Source organism: Canis lupus, chromosome 8 (assembly GCF_011100685.1).
Source record: "Canis lupus familiaris isolate Mischka breed German Shepherd chromosome 8, alternate assembly UU_Cfam_GSD_1.0, whole genome shotgun sequence".
NCBI lineage: Eukaryota > Metazoa > Chordata > Mammalia > Carnivora > Canidae > Canis > Canis lupus.
This window is the reverse complement of record NC_049229.1, coordinates 45,168,422-45,184,213: the sequence shown is the minus strand read 5'-3', so window position 1 is coordinate 45,184,213 and position 15,792 is coordinate 45,168,422. Positions and strand designations below refer to the sequence as shown.

At 40.4% G+C, this 15,792-nt stretch overlaps 1 protein-coding gene across 15 annotated transcripts in view; it reads right to left on the bottom strand.

Annotated features, from left to right (window-relative positions):
- Positions 1-15,792, bottom strand: part of SIPA1L1 (signal induced proliferation associated 1 like 1) — a 375,245-nt gene that overhangs the window by 353,920 nt on the left and 5,533 nt on the right. The window lies entirely within an intron of this gene.

Sequence of the window (15,792 nt, the reverse complement as noted above, 5' to 3'; positions counted from 1 at the left end):
GGGAAAGAAACCAGGGCTTGCTGGAAAGCTGGGAGAGTTTGCAAGAAGGGAAAACGGGCAGTTGACATGGATTAGGCTGAGTATCTATTATGTGCCAGACCCTGTACCTGCTGCCATACAACTGCCATCATAATGAGAGTTCCCAGGGGCGCCTGGGTAGCTTAGTGGGTTGAGCACCCAGCTTTTAATCTGAACTCAGGTCTTGACCTCATGATCATGAGTTCAAGCCCCGCACTGGGCTCCATGCTGGATGTGGAGCCTACTTAAAAATAATAATTATTATTATTATTATATTATTAATCAGTCTAATGTCTGCCTTCAGCTCAGGTCACGATCCTCAGGGTCCTGGTATCAAGCCTACATCAGGTTCCCCACTCAGGGGAGAGCCTGCTTGTCCCAACTCTAATAATAATAGTAATTATTATTATTATTATTATTATTATTATTACTATTAGAGTTTCCATCTATTGGTACCAAACCCAAAATGTGGGGAGGGCATGACATACATCGTCTCATTTCTTCTTGACAATAACCTTGTGAATGAAAGCATCATCACTGTCCCCTTTTTAAAAAGAGGGAAGAGGGGCACCAGAGTGGCTCAGAGTCTGCCTTCAGCTTAAGTCCTCATCCCAGTGTCCTGGGATTGAGTCCTGCATCAGAGTCCCGCAGAGAGTCAGCTTCTCCCTCTGCCTATGTTTCTGCCTCTCTCTTTCTCTCTCTGAGTCTCTTGTGAATAAATAAATAAAATCTTAAAGAAAAAAAAAAGAGGGAAAAGGTTGAGGAACCGCCTGAGGCCCCAGTGGTGGGGTGGAAACCAGGTCTCCTCCCAAAGCCTGCATGTGCTGCTTCCACTTACCAAGAAACACTGTGTAACATGCGAATGCAACTTAGTGTCTGTACCCATATTCTAAATCTAAACGGTAAAAAGGAGGGAAATTCCTTCCTCAAAAGTTGGCTTTGAAAATTGAATGAGACAATATATCCAAAAAAGTACTAGTACACAACAGACTCTCAAAAATAAAACTGTTTCTTTCTTAATGCCTTTTTTGTTTTGTTTTGTTTTGTTTTTCTGCTCCTTCTGTTGTAACTTCGTGGCCTTAAACCAGGAGCACACAGTGGACACGCTGTAATTTGCAAATCAGCTCTCACACCCTGTCCTTGACTGCTGGCTCTGCTCATATCCGACAGGTTAAAATAAAATCAGCGTTTGAGAAAAGCATCCAGAAGGCCAACAACTATCTTACAAAGTTTCAGAACACAACTCAGCTTGCAACTCAAACTATTCACAGAGACCTAAGGTCAAAGCTGCTCTCAGTTTTGTTTCCCTCTCAATGGCATCTTCCTGAGGAATAGCAGACACCCGGCCCCCAGGGCTGCTGCGCCTCCAGCCAGAAGCCCACGGTGGAAAATGCTGCAGTCTTTCCAGGGCTTCTTCCTTCTCCGCCATCAGATTTCACCCTCAAGCCCCTTTTGCTTGTTTTCAGAAGCCATTTTTAAAAGACAGGAAACCGAAAACAATAATTGTAGTTAGTTATTACTGGGCGGTAAAATAATGGAGAACTTTTTTTCTTCTTCTTCATACTTTCTGGTATTCTCTAAATCTAAAAAAACAAACAAACAAAATCCTTATGCAGTGCCTTCCTAATACAAAAAAAGAAAGAGAAAAGGAAAGAAAAGCCAATGCATTTAAATGATCTCCTGCGTCTCCTGCTAGACATCTATCTCTCTTCTTCCCAACTCCCTGGAGAGCTGGAAGCATCTTGAGAACAGGCCTGCTAAATCCTCTGCACAACACTCAGCACAGCATCTCATTCACAGCAGATGCCTGACACAAAACAGTTCAGTGAGTGTCTGTTGAGTGAATGAGGATTATTCTGGTAATATTAAAAAACAGGCTTTCTGAACCAATGGTGGGTGGACCAAGGTATGAGTGTGGCATGTCCTTATCATAGTTATAGATCATTATTAAAGAGCCAGCTTTCGGGCAGCCCGGAGGGCTCAGCGGTTTAGCGCCACCTTCAGCCCAGGACGTGATCCTGGAGACCCGGAATCGGGTCCAGTGTCAGGCTCCCTGCATGGAGCCTGCTTCTCCCTCTGCCTGTGTCTCTGCCTCTCTCTGTGTGTCTGCCTCTCATGAATAAATAAATAAAATCTTTAAAAAAAAAAAAAAAAAAGACAGCTTTCAAAAAAACCAAAGCAGTTAAACATGAAAAGTCTATAACCCAAAAAGGTGATTCACTGCTGCAGAGGTAAACCAAGAAGAGGATGGCCAGTACACCTGAGGTACTCTGGTGTCTGGCTCTAAATAAGCACCCCAGGGCAGCCCGGGTGCTCAGCGGTTCAGCGCCGCCTTCAGCCCAAGCCCAGGGCCTGATCCTGAAGACCCGGGATCAAGTCCCACGTCGGGCTCCCTTCATGGAGCCTGCTTCTCCCTCTGCCTGTGTCTCTGCCTCTTTCTCTCCTCTATGTGTGTCTCTCATGAATAAATAAATAAAATCTTTAAAATAAATAAATAAAGTAAGTAAGCACCCCAGAAACTGGATTCATTAAATAACCCCAATGCTCTCTGCCCCATTTAGAGGGCACATCACCACCCTACTCTACTACCATGCTCAGCTACCAAAGTTAAAGAGCACTCTTTAAAATTGATCTCTGTTTTTAAGATTAAATAAAAAGCCAATATACAAAAGCAAACAGGGGATTAAGATAAAACCACCCCAGCTATGTTATCACTCCACCAAAAATCCTTATCCAATAAACTAAAGCAGAAAGTTTTAAGGACTGTTTTAACATGAAAGAGAATTATCAAATATTAGGTTTGGAGAAATGACCTGAACATAAAGTTTAAAGAAGAGTATACTGGATTCAATAAACATACAAAGCCAACAAGTCAACAGAAAAGTTAAGGTAGTAAAAATGTTTTCCTTTTTCACCATGATCAAAGTTACCTAAATTAGCTTTTACTAGTGACTTCAAATTCTGTTTGATCAACTGAATGTGTGATTCCTAGGAGCACACCTGTTTGCCAGGACTGACCTTATACCTGTTTTTATATTTTCAAATAACTTCAATTCTATTAACCTCTTTAAAAATCTATACATCGCTAACATGCCTCCTGGCTCCTAAAACCCACTTATTTCAAAACAAAGCAGATGCTGACTTGATGACAGTATGATAATTTTAGGGCAATAGGCGGAAGTCAATGACAGGATGACAACTTCACAGCAGAACCCATACTGAAAGATGAGAAAGAAAGTATTTCACCCAGAAAATACATTTCTCACGTTTCCTATCTTGCCTTCAGTGGGAAGTAAAGTGAAAGTGTTCTTACTAGAAAATAATTCTGTGGCTATTACGAACCCTGCAAAGATTTATATTTATTTTGCCACAACCATAAATATTTATATTTCGTCTAGCTATCTGCACTAGAAACATTTGCAACCCTGGGCCTTGAACTTCTCCAGCAGGTGTGAGCCCCACATGAGGTTGTTTCCCATATCTCAGTAAGTTCAGTTAGCCAGAGAGAATATTCAACAACAGCCAATGGCTTGACTCCACTGGAAGGGAGAACATAAATATATTAACCAAGAATCTTCTCTAAAAGTCCAAGATACTTGCTCTTATGCACCTCCTAAAAGTGCAGTCACCTACCACCTCCAGCAACAGGAGGAGGTGAGAGAAATGAAAAGAAATAGTATAATGCCTATGCAAACCATGCCTCACTCTCCAGGAAAACACGAATATCCAAGGGTCTGCAAGCTAGGCAAGTCACTTAGCCTTTCTCAGCTTTATCGTCTGTTGACAATACCTGTCTCACAGAAAATCCATTGGGATAAAATCAGGCGATCTGAGCAGAGGACCTATTCATTGGTAGAGCTCAGCAAAAGATATTTATGACTATTATTAACTGAGCACTATGGAGGTCACCTTGACAGGCCAAAGTCCTACAGGAGATACAAGAAAAGAAACTGCCAAATGGGTCATATGACAGTTCTCGGAAATCCAGATCATCACTGCAGATACAAAAAACAGTCCCCAACTCTCTGCTGTGGCACAACATAAATGATAAACTACATACCATGCTTAAAAATTCTACCAGCATGACTAGCCTTTCACTGGAGAAATGGGTGGAGAGCTTCTTTCATCAGTGTGGATAGTATTTAAAACAAATTACAAATTAGCCTTTCATTGAAGAAATGGGTGGAGAGCCTCTATCATCAGGGTGAACAGTGTGTAAAACAAATTTTTTTTTAAATATCATGCTTAAAAATTCTACCAGCAAGACCAGCCCTTCACTGGAGAAATGAGTGGAGAGCTTCCATCATCAGCACAATGTTTAAAATAAATAGGGTGATGGGGCAGCCCAGGTGGCTCAGTGGTTTAGCACCGCCTTCAGCCCAGGGTGTGATCCTGGAGACCCAGGATCCAGTCCCACATCAGGCTCCCTGCATGGGGCCTGCTTGTCCCTCTGCCTATGTCTCTGCCTCCTCTCTCTCTCTCTCTCTCTCTCTCTGTGTGTCTCATGAATAAATAAAATCTTAAAAATATAAATAAATGAATGAATGAATAAATGAATGAATGAATGAATGAATGAATAAATAAAAATAGGGTGATGGTCACAGCTACTCTATGGTATGTAGACAGACTTTCTGGCAATTCCAACAGGAAAACAGATTCTATGCACACAGCCAAAACACGACTGCAACTACTCTAGTCCCAACAGGTGACTGCACTTGACAATTTCCCAACTCAGTAGCTTCGACAATATAAGTTAATATAGGAAGATTTATAACAAGAACTCAACAGCTTGGCTCCCACTCATGGAATCATCCAAATGTCTATCCTGTAGGCTTGTTATAAAGATTAGCAGTGATGGGACACAAAGTGCCTGGCACACAGGGTAGTCAATAAATAGTAGTAGCCTTTGTAAATTTTATAACTAGGAAGCAACAAAATCCAAAGGCTGAGCATGCCAGGAAGCAACTGAAAAGAGAGTGACTCCTTTTCAACTAAGAAATTAAGTTGTATGAAAATAGTTGGATAAAGAACACAGTAACAAGCCTTACGACAGTGAAAAAAAATTAGTAAATGGCAGGTTAATCAGTTTGCCACCCAAGAATGAATGCCAATGTGCCCATTAATCTGGGGCAAGTAAACATACAAAAAGTAAGAAATGTTCCCTATCCTCCAAGGGTCTCCATCTAAGAAGAAAGCACACGGTTTCACCTGTCTGCACTCCCCCCTCAAACTCAAAATCCTCTAAAGGCAAAACCCACAACTTCACATTGCTTTACAGTGCAAGCACTCAACAAAAATGTGTTAAATAAATGAGACACTCAAAGGATCTCAAAGAGCTACCTGCCTCACAAGTTTCTAAGCCTGGCTTCACAGACTGCTCCATGTGATCATCCAAAATGCAGACAGAGACCCCATGTACTTGGTGCGCTCCCCAGGTGTGCACCTTAGAGCCTATCTAACACACCAGTGAGACTAAGAACCACTAACCTCATTGAGCCCCCATGAACTGTCTTTACCAGGACCACATCCACAATGATCTGGCCTAGGCTGGCGATGGGGAATGCAGCCTGTCACACCTGCAGAAGGCTCTATAGGCAAAGCCCTTTCTGATGCTCCTTCAAATGCCTGTATTTACTCTATTCGTGTCCTTCTCTGTGGGGCCTAGGAAGACAAAGGTAATCTCTCCTCCTTCAGTATTGATGGACCTTCAACCCTTGGGACAGGGAGAACATCCCTTCTGAGTCTTCTCCAGGGTAAACATCCTTGATGAATTATGCATGAATTATTTAATGCTAAGCTTCTTAAGTATATAACACAATACAACATCAAATCAGATAAGGGAGAACTCAAGGTGAGTTACACTAACCAGAGAGAGCCAATGAAGGAAGTAGGCCCAGAAGGCTGAGAGAGACACAGATAAAACTGGAACCTGGGCTGGTACTGCATCAGAGGGGATAAGAGAGAAAACAAAATAATGATAAGGAGCATGATATGCAGGGAAGGGGATATGAGAAAGAAAGCTCCGGGTGAGGCATTTAGTGTTTTAAATTGAATAGAACTAACATGGATCATGAACAAAGGCTCAAAAAAAGTCAGAAGGGGGGCAGCCCAAGTGGCTCAGTGGTTTAGCCCCGCCTTCAGCCCAGGTCCTGATCCTGGAGTCCGGGGATCGAGTCCCAGAGTCCCACGTCGGGCTCCCTGCATGGAGCCTGCTTGTCCCTCTGCCTGTGTCTCTGCCTCTCTCTCTCTCTCTCTCATAAATGAATAAAATCTTAAAAAAAAAGAAAAAGAAAGAAAGAAAGAAAGAAAGAAAGAAAGAAAGAAAGAAAGAAAGAAAGAAAGAAAGAAAGAAAGAAAGGTAGGTAGGTTGGGAAGAGGAGAGAAAGCAGAAACCCATATGAAGGCAGAGACACAGCAGTGGAGAGGCCAAAGAAATCAGATAAGCAGGAGGGAAGGAACCCAAGAGAAAAGTCATGAGAGGGGATCCCTGGCTGGCTCAGGGGTTTAGCGCCTGCCTTTGGCCCAGGGCATGGTCGTGGAGTCCTGGGATCGAGTCCCACCCACATCAGGCTCCCTGCGTGGAGCCTGCTTCTCCCTCTGCCTGTGTCTCTGCCTCTCCTTCTCTTTCTCTCTCTCTCTCTCTCTCTCATGAATAAATAAATAAAAAGTCTTTAAAAAAGAAAAAAGAAAAGTCACGAGAGCCAGCAGGAGAGTGTGAGTTTGATGTAGCAAAGTAATGAAACCACTTTAGCTCCCTGAGCATGGCCCACGTACCTAGGTGGTACTACATTAGAAAGAATAATCAGACAAGATGGCTTAGATGTTGGGACAGCAGGAGGGGAGATGCTCTCAAAGAAGCCTGCTCCGGCCACCCAGATAAAAAGGTAAAGGGTCTGTCCTAAAATGGTGGCGATTAAGAGAGGAAAAGTTAAAAACAAGAATCAATTTGAGAGAAAAAATGGGGGCAGTGCTTGGTCTCAGACCGGCCCAAAGAGAGAAGAAAGGGAAGAATCAGAGAGGACATCGAGAGCCATGTGGACAATTCAAGAAAGAAGCAGGCAAGGCTCAGAGAAGAGGCAAAATAACCATGCAATCTCATGCACTGAGTGCACCTGCGGAAAGCTTCACAATTCACCCCCTACCCCATAAATACACATGGTAGTTCATGGTTTTGCTTCTCTCTGGTCCTGGCACAGGCTGTAGTTTCTGTGCAAGCAGACAAGGAGTATCTGATTTTGAGTCCAAAATCTGTAATATTACCAGCAAAGTTAAAGTGCTTGAAAAAAAATTAAAAGTGTTCTGGTAGAACTAGCTGAAAGAAGTCAGCCACAAAAGACCACATATTGTGCAAGCCCATTTACGGGGGAAAAACACCCAGAGGGAACAAGTTGATTAGTGGTAGCCTAGGGCTGGGGACAAACGGGGTGACTGCAAAAGGGGTTGGAGTTTCTTTGGGGGATGATGGAGATAATAACACAATTCAGTGAATGTACGCTTCAAATCGGAGAACCGTGTAATAACTTAATTATAACTCAATAAAAGCATTGCATAAAGAAAAGAAATTTGTTAAAAACTTAAAAGTCCATAAACAAGTACTGCAACCTCAGAAACTTAGAGCCTATCTCCCCAATAAAAATGATTACTAGACTCGACTTCAAATAAAAAGCCATCAGGCACAATTTGGAAATATTCTAAAAAATATTTTAAGTAAGCTGCATTCCTTCGAGGGGGAAAAATTATTAAGCCTGGATAAGCCAGAGATTTAAATATATAGATCCCTTTCAAATTATTTCTTAAAACTGATCTAAATTTCCTAATATGTACTTCAAAAGTAAAGGCAAAGGCTTGGGTTTTTTTCAGACAATTATGTCAAGTGATATTACAATAGATACCTATTGTTCAGTTTCTTACAAGCTGAAATAAGATAATATATAGTAAGTCAATTCAATGAAAAGCAAAAGGTTATGTAACTTAACCATTACTGAGCAGAAGGGTAAACTTATTTTATAAATTTGAGGGCCTGACAGAAAAAGAGATACAAGGGAATATCCAAAGCATTTCTGCCTCCACAACATGCTCTAAAACACATGGTTCCTGTTCCCCCAATGCCTCCCCACATCATTAAAGCCATTACCCCTCTTAATATGCTCAACACCTAGCATACTTTACTTAGACACGGTTCCTAACAACTGTCATCAACAGTTACACTCACTGCATGTGTCAGGCCCTCAAAGGCACCCTTACCTTCTCTTTCTAAATCACATAACCTGCAGTGGGCCCCCAGCCGACTGCCCAATGGAATCCTGTGCACAGAAGAACCAAACCAGGAGGGCAGTGAAGAAAGTGGCAGTGGCTCTGTTCAAACCAGCTGGTGCACAGGAAGAGCCAAGAACAAGCACATACATCTCTGGACTAAAGATGCCCCTAAAGCAACATCTAACTGTTGGCAAGGTATCAATCATCAGCAAAGATGGCATCTCAAGGACACAACTATTTACTATAATCTCTAAGGAAGGGCTTTTAAGAAGTTCAAAATACCATTTATTGAACTAGAAGACTGATCCTCTCAACTTTTTCACTTGGATCTTAAATTTTACCTCAGTAGGGTCAAATATATGTTGAACATATCTCATTTGCCTATCACAAAACTTTGAGTAATCCAAAATCCTAGGAATATATAAATAGGTATTCTGAATCAAGTAACATGAAGAGTGGTCTCCCTAGTAAATCTGACCTATTAGACCCTATTTGTTAACTGATGCAAGTCATGGGAAGCCTCATATAATAAAGTCTTTGAAAAAGGAAAGAGCTAGGTTTTTTCTACATTAATATCCTCCCACCTAAATAAAATCACTTTGGCTCACAGCTATGTTTATTAAGAGGCAAATCTGGCACCACACACCCATGTGGTACTCCAGGGGCTCTGCACAAAATGAAGCCCTCTGACACTCTGAAGGGAACCAAAATGCCAAGTTCTCCCAGAAGCTGCTCAGGAATCACAAAATGAATAAAAAAGAAAGCTATTCCATCTATTCGGAAAGAAAACCAGCCTTTGAAAAGCAAGTGCCAACTTTCCACAATCCATTCTGGCCTATAGCCTATGAAATACGTAGTTCAAAAGAGACCACAAAGAACATAAGATAGTAACCAGTCTACTTTCCAGAAATAATACCACCATTGCAAGACATGACTTTAGAAGTTTTAACTTTTCCTCTCTCTTTTTTTTTTAAGATTTTATTTATTTATTCATGAGAAACACAGAGAGAGGGGCAGGTTCCCCATCGGGAGCCTGATGTGGAACTTGATCCCAGGACCCCCAAATCACAACCTGAGATGAAGGCATATGCTCAACCACTGAGCCACCCAGGAGCCCCTTAACTTTTTTTTTTTTTCATTTCATCTCCAGAATTCTGAGAAGAGCAAATACTTTCCCCATTTCACAGATGAGAAAGCTGAAGCTCCTCAAGATTAACAGACCTGCCAGCTGCCAACCTCACTTCTCCACCTGCACATCAACTACTATCTCATACCCAGCAAATACACATTTGTATTTAATTCCCCACCAAAACCTCTTCCTCTGTCTTCCGCATTTCAATGAATGACACCTCCATCACACCACTTGCTCAGGCCAAAAACCTTGGTGTTATCCTTGACTCTACTTCTCACACTCTACATCATTACCCCCTTCAGGGAATCATGTCAGACCCACTTGAGATATGTCCAGAATCCAGCCACTTCTCATCACCTCCACTGGTTATCATATCTGACCCAGCTTATTGCTAGAACTCCCTGAAATCTCCCTGCTTCCACCTTAGTCACCCCCACATACATACTTTATTCTATTCTCTGCACAACTGAGTTTTTTGCTTTAAAAATACGTCAGATCGAACCCTTTGTGGAAAACCCTCTGGTGGCTTCCCATCTCATTACTGTATATCCAGGATGAGAGCAGTTATCTGCCATCTAGAAGGTGCTCAGTGAATACTGATGATTAGTAAACAAAATAAAAATGACCAAATTCACAAAGCAGGATTACACAAATCTTCTGGTCCTCTTGGTGACAGTGAAACCACATTTACAACAGCAAATAATCCACATCAGATGAAATTCTTAAATCTTACTTTGAATAACTGAATCCTATCGCACAGAATCAATACAATGTTGAATCTCTAACAACAAATTAATATGAAAATATCATTTTTATTTTATAAAGCCATAAAATCTCATACTAGGTTATCTGAATATGACATATCTGGCAACATGGGCAATTGCCAGCTTCAGTATCACAGCACTGGTACTCAGATCTGTGACTCTTCTGTATTTGGTAACATGATGGCACCACCTCTCAAGACTATCACACACATTAATGACAAGGGCTCTAAAAGACTCAGACACAAACACCTAGAAAAAGGGGTGGTAAGCATTTCTAAATCTCCCATACTAGCACTATACCAATCATTTGAAATAGGAATTAAGTTTCTAGAGTATTACAAGTCACAGCAGAAAGGTTAGAACAAGTCACAGCAGAAAGGTACAATCTCCTACCAAAATTAAAAAGACTCTCAGAGTCGAGTTACAATGTTGATTGTTTTCAAATCAAAGTGAAACTAATGCTAAAATTATCCACCATTACAGAATTTTCTCACTAAAATGTTTTAGAGTTAAAAACAAAGTCTCCAAATTTTTCTTTAGTTCTTTCAAAAACATTTCTATCTGCAGAAAGCCTTCAGTCTCAATAAATCACAATAATAAATTCACAGAATTCTAACAGCCTTAAAGGAAACTTAATTCAACCCTCAACCTTCTTCCTCTTTTCAAAGGAAAAGATATTTGGTATATAATAAAGTGAACAATAAAATTTAAATGAGTGAATGAATGAAGATCCAAAAAGGGTGTATGACTTTTTTAAAATCTGACACTTAATGGAAAAATCTAGATTAACCAAAACTAGGTTTCTAGATTCCTTTGGAACAGATGTAGAAGTAGAGGAAACCAAGACCTGAAAACCTTATTGGGACCCTCAGGAAAAGCTTAACCAAAATTCATTAAAGCCTTTCTCCTTTAGTTCTGTTACTTAGAAAAGCACTTGATAAAATAAATTTTGCCAAGATCTATCTCCTTGGAAACCAAAAAGGCAGAACTGTCTAGGGTTTCTTTTTTCTTCTATACAAAGAATATTTAACACAGGACTATTTTCGTATAAACAACCACAACTGTTTTTGCATCCGCAGTAAAATAGATGGCCTTTGACTAAAAGAAAAATCAACGAGATGAGAAGAACAGAACGCTGAAAATGACCATATCAATCACTAGAAGAGTATCAGCCACATGAGAGCAGGAACCATAGATTCCCTTGTCACTAAAAGCAGCCACTGAACCCCTGGCATTACAGGGGTAGTCAATAAATATTTATGGGACAAATGACTAAGTTACTCCTTAGAGATTCACCCATGTAGACATAAATGCATCTGGTTACCACTAATCAAACCTTTATTTTGGGCCTACTACATGGAAGTGTGCTACATTTTTCCTCCTTAGCAATTCTACCAATTTTCCCTCCAGTAATACACTCAACCAAAATTATCCCCCCAGTTTCATTAAGAAGGTAAGAAACTACATCGTAAGTAGCCTAAAATACTTACTAAATAAAACAGCCACCTAAACTGCTGTTCTGGTTCCAATCTCTCTCAATTCATCCTACACAACCCAGCCAGGTTAGTTTTCTCATTGCACATCCCAGAAAAGAAACACTGTCGTGGCTAACTATTCCCTCTTTGTATGCGGCCTACTGCTATTCAAGAAGCAGATGAGGAAAAGCAGAATCTACAGGAATGGAATAGGAAAAACAATATACCGTCAAGGAAAACAATACAAGTGACAGCTCTTCTAACAACTGATACCACTGAAAATCTTGAGATTACCACTAGTGACTTTCATTAAAGATCTCCCTGTTAACACGGTGACACAACTGACACAGGTCTGCAGTATTTAAATCCAGTGGAGTACACATCCAATCTTCAATTCAAGGTCCACCACCTTTTTGAAGTTTTCCCAAGCCACTGGAATAAGTATCTGTGAAAGCACTTTGCAAACCAGGAAGTGCTAGACACTCAGCTCTTACTACACAAGCTGCCAACTGATAGCCTTGCAAACATTCTGCCACTTAAATCATGTTACCTCACTCTTTAAGTGTCTGATCCCCTTAAAAAAAAAAATGAAAAATTCTGCAAATTGCCTTCTCAATTGTCAACTTCTCTATTCTCTATTATTTAACACCTAGAATAGCATAAATTAAAAGTAAGTGCCACTCACATTTCCGGATTACAAAGCGAATGTAATCAAAAACAGTTGTGGTACTAGTGTAAAGACAAATAGACCAACAGAATAGACAGTCCAGAAATAAACCTTCATGTATGTGATCAACTGATCTTCAACAAGGGAGTCAAGACCACTCAGTGGAGAAAGGACAATCTCTTCAACAAATAGTGTTGAGAAAACTGGACATTCACATGCAAAAGAATGAAGTTGAACCCTCACCTTACACCACGTACAAAAGACTAACTCAAAATGGATTAAAGACCTTAACATAAGAACTAAAACTATAACATTTCTAGGAGAAAACACAGGAGGAAAGCTTCATGACACCGACCCTAGCAATAACTTCTTGGATATGATCCTAAAAGTACAGGCAAAAAAAGCAAAAATAGACAAATTTTAAAACTGTTGTACATCAAAAAAATAGAACCAATAGAGTGAAAAAGCAACCCACAGAATAGAAGAAAATATCTGCAAATAATACATCTGATGAGGGGTTAATATGTAGAATATATAAAGAACCTACAACTCAACAATAAGAAATGAAATAACCAGATTAAAAAATGGACAAAGGACCTGAATAGACATTTCTCCAAAGATGATAGACGAATGGCCAACAAACATATGAAAGATGCTCAAAATCACTTATCATTAGACAAACGCACATCAAAATCACAGTGAGATCTCACCTCACATGCATTAGGATGGCTACTATAAAAAAAAAAAAAAGAAAAAGAAAAACCCACACACAGAAAATAACAAGTGTTGATGAGGATGTGGAGAAACCGGAACCCTTGTGCACTGGTGGTAGGAATGTAAAACCACTGTGGTTTTACAACTACTATGAAAAACTGTACAGAGATTACTCAAAAAATTAAAAATAGAACTGCCATATGATCCAGCAATCCAACTTCTGTGTGTATATTCAAAAGAATTAAAAGGAATGTCTTAAAGATATACCCATGTTCACACCGGCATTATTCACAGAAGAGGTAGGAGCAACCTCAATGTCCATGAATGGACGCATAGACAAAATACGGTCTATACATATCATGGAATATTATTCAGCTCAAAAGAAGGAAATTCTGCTATATGCCAACATGGATGAACTTTGAAGGACATTATGCTGAGTCAAATAAGCCACTCACAAAAAGACAAAAGTACTGCCTGATTCTACTTATATGAGGTGTCTAAAGTAGAGAAATTCACAGAAACAGAAGTTGAATGGCAATAGCTGGAGATAAGGAAAGAGGGAAAGGTGAGTGAGTTCCCAAGTATCGGTTCAGATCTGCAAGATGAAGTTCTGGAGATCTGTTTCCCAACAACATGAATGTACTTCGCTACACTGTATACTTAAAAATGGTTAAGATGGTAAATAAAAAATACCAAATTGGATTTACATGTTCTACCTCCACTGTAGGAATCTAAGCAGCCTGATCTTTTCAGCTGTTGGCAGGTATTTCCAGAGTTTTTTCCACGTTGTCTTTTTTAATCAATGGGATAGCAGATAGGATCAGAGGCTTCCCTTCTCACCCAGTTAAAACGAAGATTCCACAATCCCCAGTCAGCTGCTCTCTGGTGTTTACCTTACTGTCAAGCATAGGTTCAAAAATGATATGAAAACTACTGTGCTCTCAAGTGGGTGGAGGAGAAACAGAACAGAATCATCCACTGAGTTTCTTCACACCCCCAGCCATTTGATATCTAGCATGCTGCCCCAGAGTTCACTGGGATCCTTTACTCTCTCCACCCAAGCACTCTACTGCTCCTCCAAACACACATCCTCCCCAACCCACTGAAAACCACTATTTTAAAAACTACCTTGAAGATGGCCTTCAGAACAATCCCACCGAAAGCAATTATTAGACTGACATTGTTGAACTCTAAATAAATAAGCCTTGCCTATGAACACTGTAGCTCTCCATAACCTATCATTTACCTACTGAAACATTTTGTGATGCAATTATTATACCTCACCTTCCTATTACAAAGGATCAGCACTAAGATCCTCATTAAAAAAATAAAGTAACATGGACACACTCCGAACTGGAAAAGAGACAAAGGTTAAGAACCACAGTCAAACCCCACCCAAACACAGACACATAGCACACTTGCTTTACACAGGAAATGCCAACTACTCAGAAATTACACTTAGACAAAGTATATGGGCAGAAACTTCTAAGGTCTTCACTGCAGCAGCCAGAACTGGGCCTTAGGAAGAGGAAGGAGGTCAATCAACCACACACTGACCTGCGGTGCCAGAGTAAGAACATGTTTCTGAAGCCTTCTGAAGGAACAGTTTAGTTCCAACAAGTCATAAACTTAAATTTCTTGCAAAAATCTGTGAAAACACTCCTTTCCATCTTTTTTCCTCAGTACGCAGAAGTGAAGCAAACAATAACAGTCAAATTGCGTGAGAATTTTAGTACATGCAACTAACTGACACGATGTATCTTACAGGCATCTCCTGACAAGTACTGTGTCTTCTTGAACTCAGTTATCAGTTGCTTCTCTAAGAGCATCAAGAGCCACAAAGAAACTTGTAAAAACCAATTGTCAATCAATTCTGGGAACTAAGACTGTTAAAGGGAACACAAGGAGCTCACAATATATCTAACCAGAATACCTATCTAAGCAAACACTCTAGAATATTGGGGGGGGGGGGGGGGGGGGGGGAGATAATATAAGAGCCAAGGAAAGAAACTGGATATAGAAACATGATCATTAAAAAAAAAAAAAAGATACATGATCATTCACTATGAAGCTCTTTGCTTTTTATTTCTCACTAGCCGTCCTCTGAGTAGTTGAGAATTCATTCTAAAAGGAAGTTGGGATCCCTGGGTGGCGCAGCGGTTTGGTGCCTGCCTTTGGCCCAGGGCGTGATCCCGGAAACCTGGGATCGAGTCCCATGTCGGGCTCCTGGTGCATGGAGCCTGCTTCTCCCTCTCTCTGCCTGTGTCTCTGCCTCTCTCTCTCTCTCTGTAACTATCATAAATAAATAAAAATTTAAAAAAAAAATTTTTTTTTAAATAAAAGGAAGTAAGATCCTGAACCACAGAAACCAATTAGTAATTATACCTATAGCTTTGGTGAAAGATTTTGTAAAATAAAAAAAAAAAAAAAAAAGTAGAAGAAAAAAGAGAAAATAACCAAAATTAACTACTGTATCTGCAAAAGGCATTTAACCCAGACCTATTCTGGGGGAGGAGAAAGGAAAAAGAATCCAGTGGTAGCCGAGGCTGGACGTCCTGTCCTGTCCTGTCCTATCCTGTCCTGTCTGCTCAAATCGCCTCTGTGTGACCCCTGTGCTTGTGCAAACCAGAAACCCTCCCTCCCCAAGCCGGCACACTCCAAGAAGCATACATGCTCCTGCCTCTCCTGGGTTGAAAAGACGGAAATCTAACATTATGTAATTGCCTGTTTCCCACAATTTAAAGTGAGGCATACTATAATCCTAAT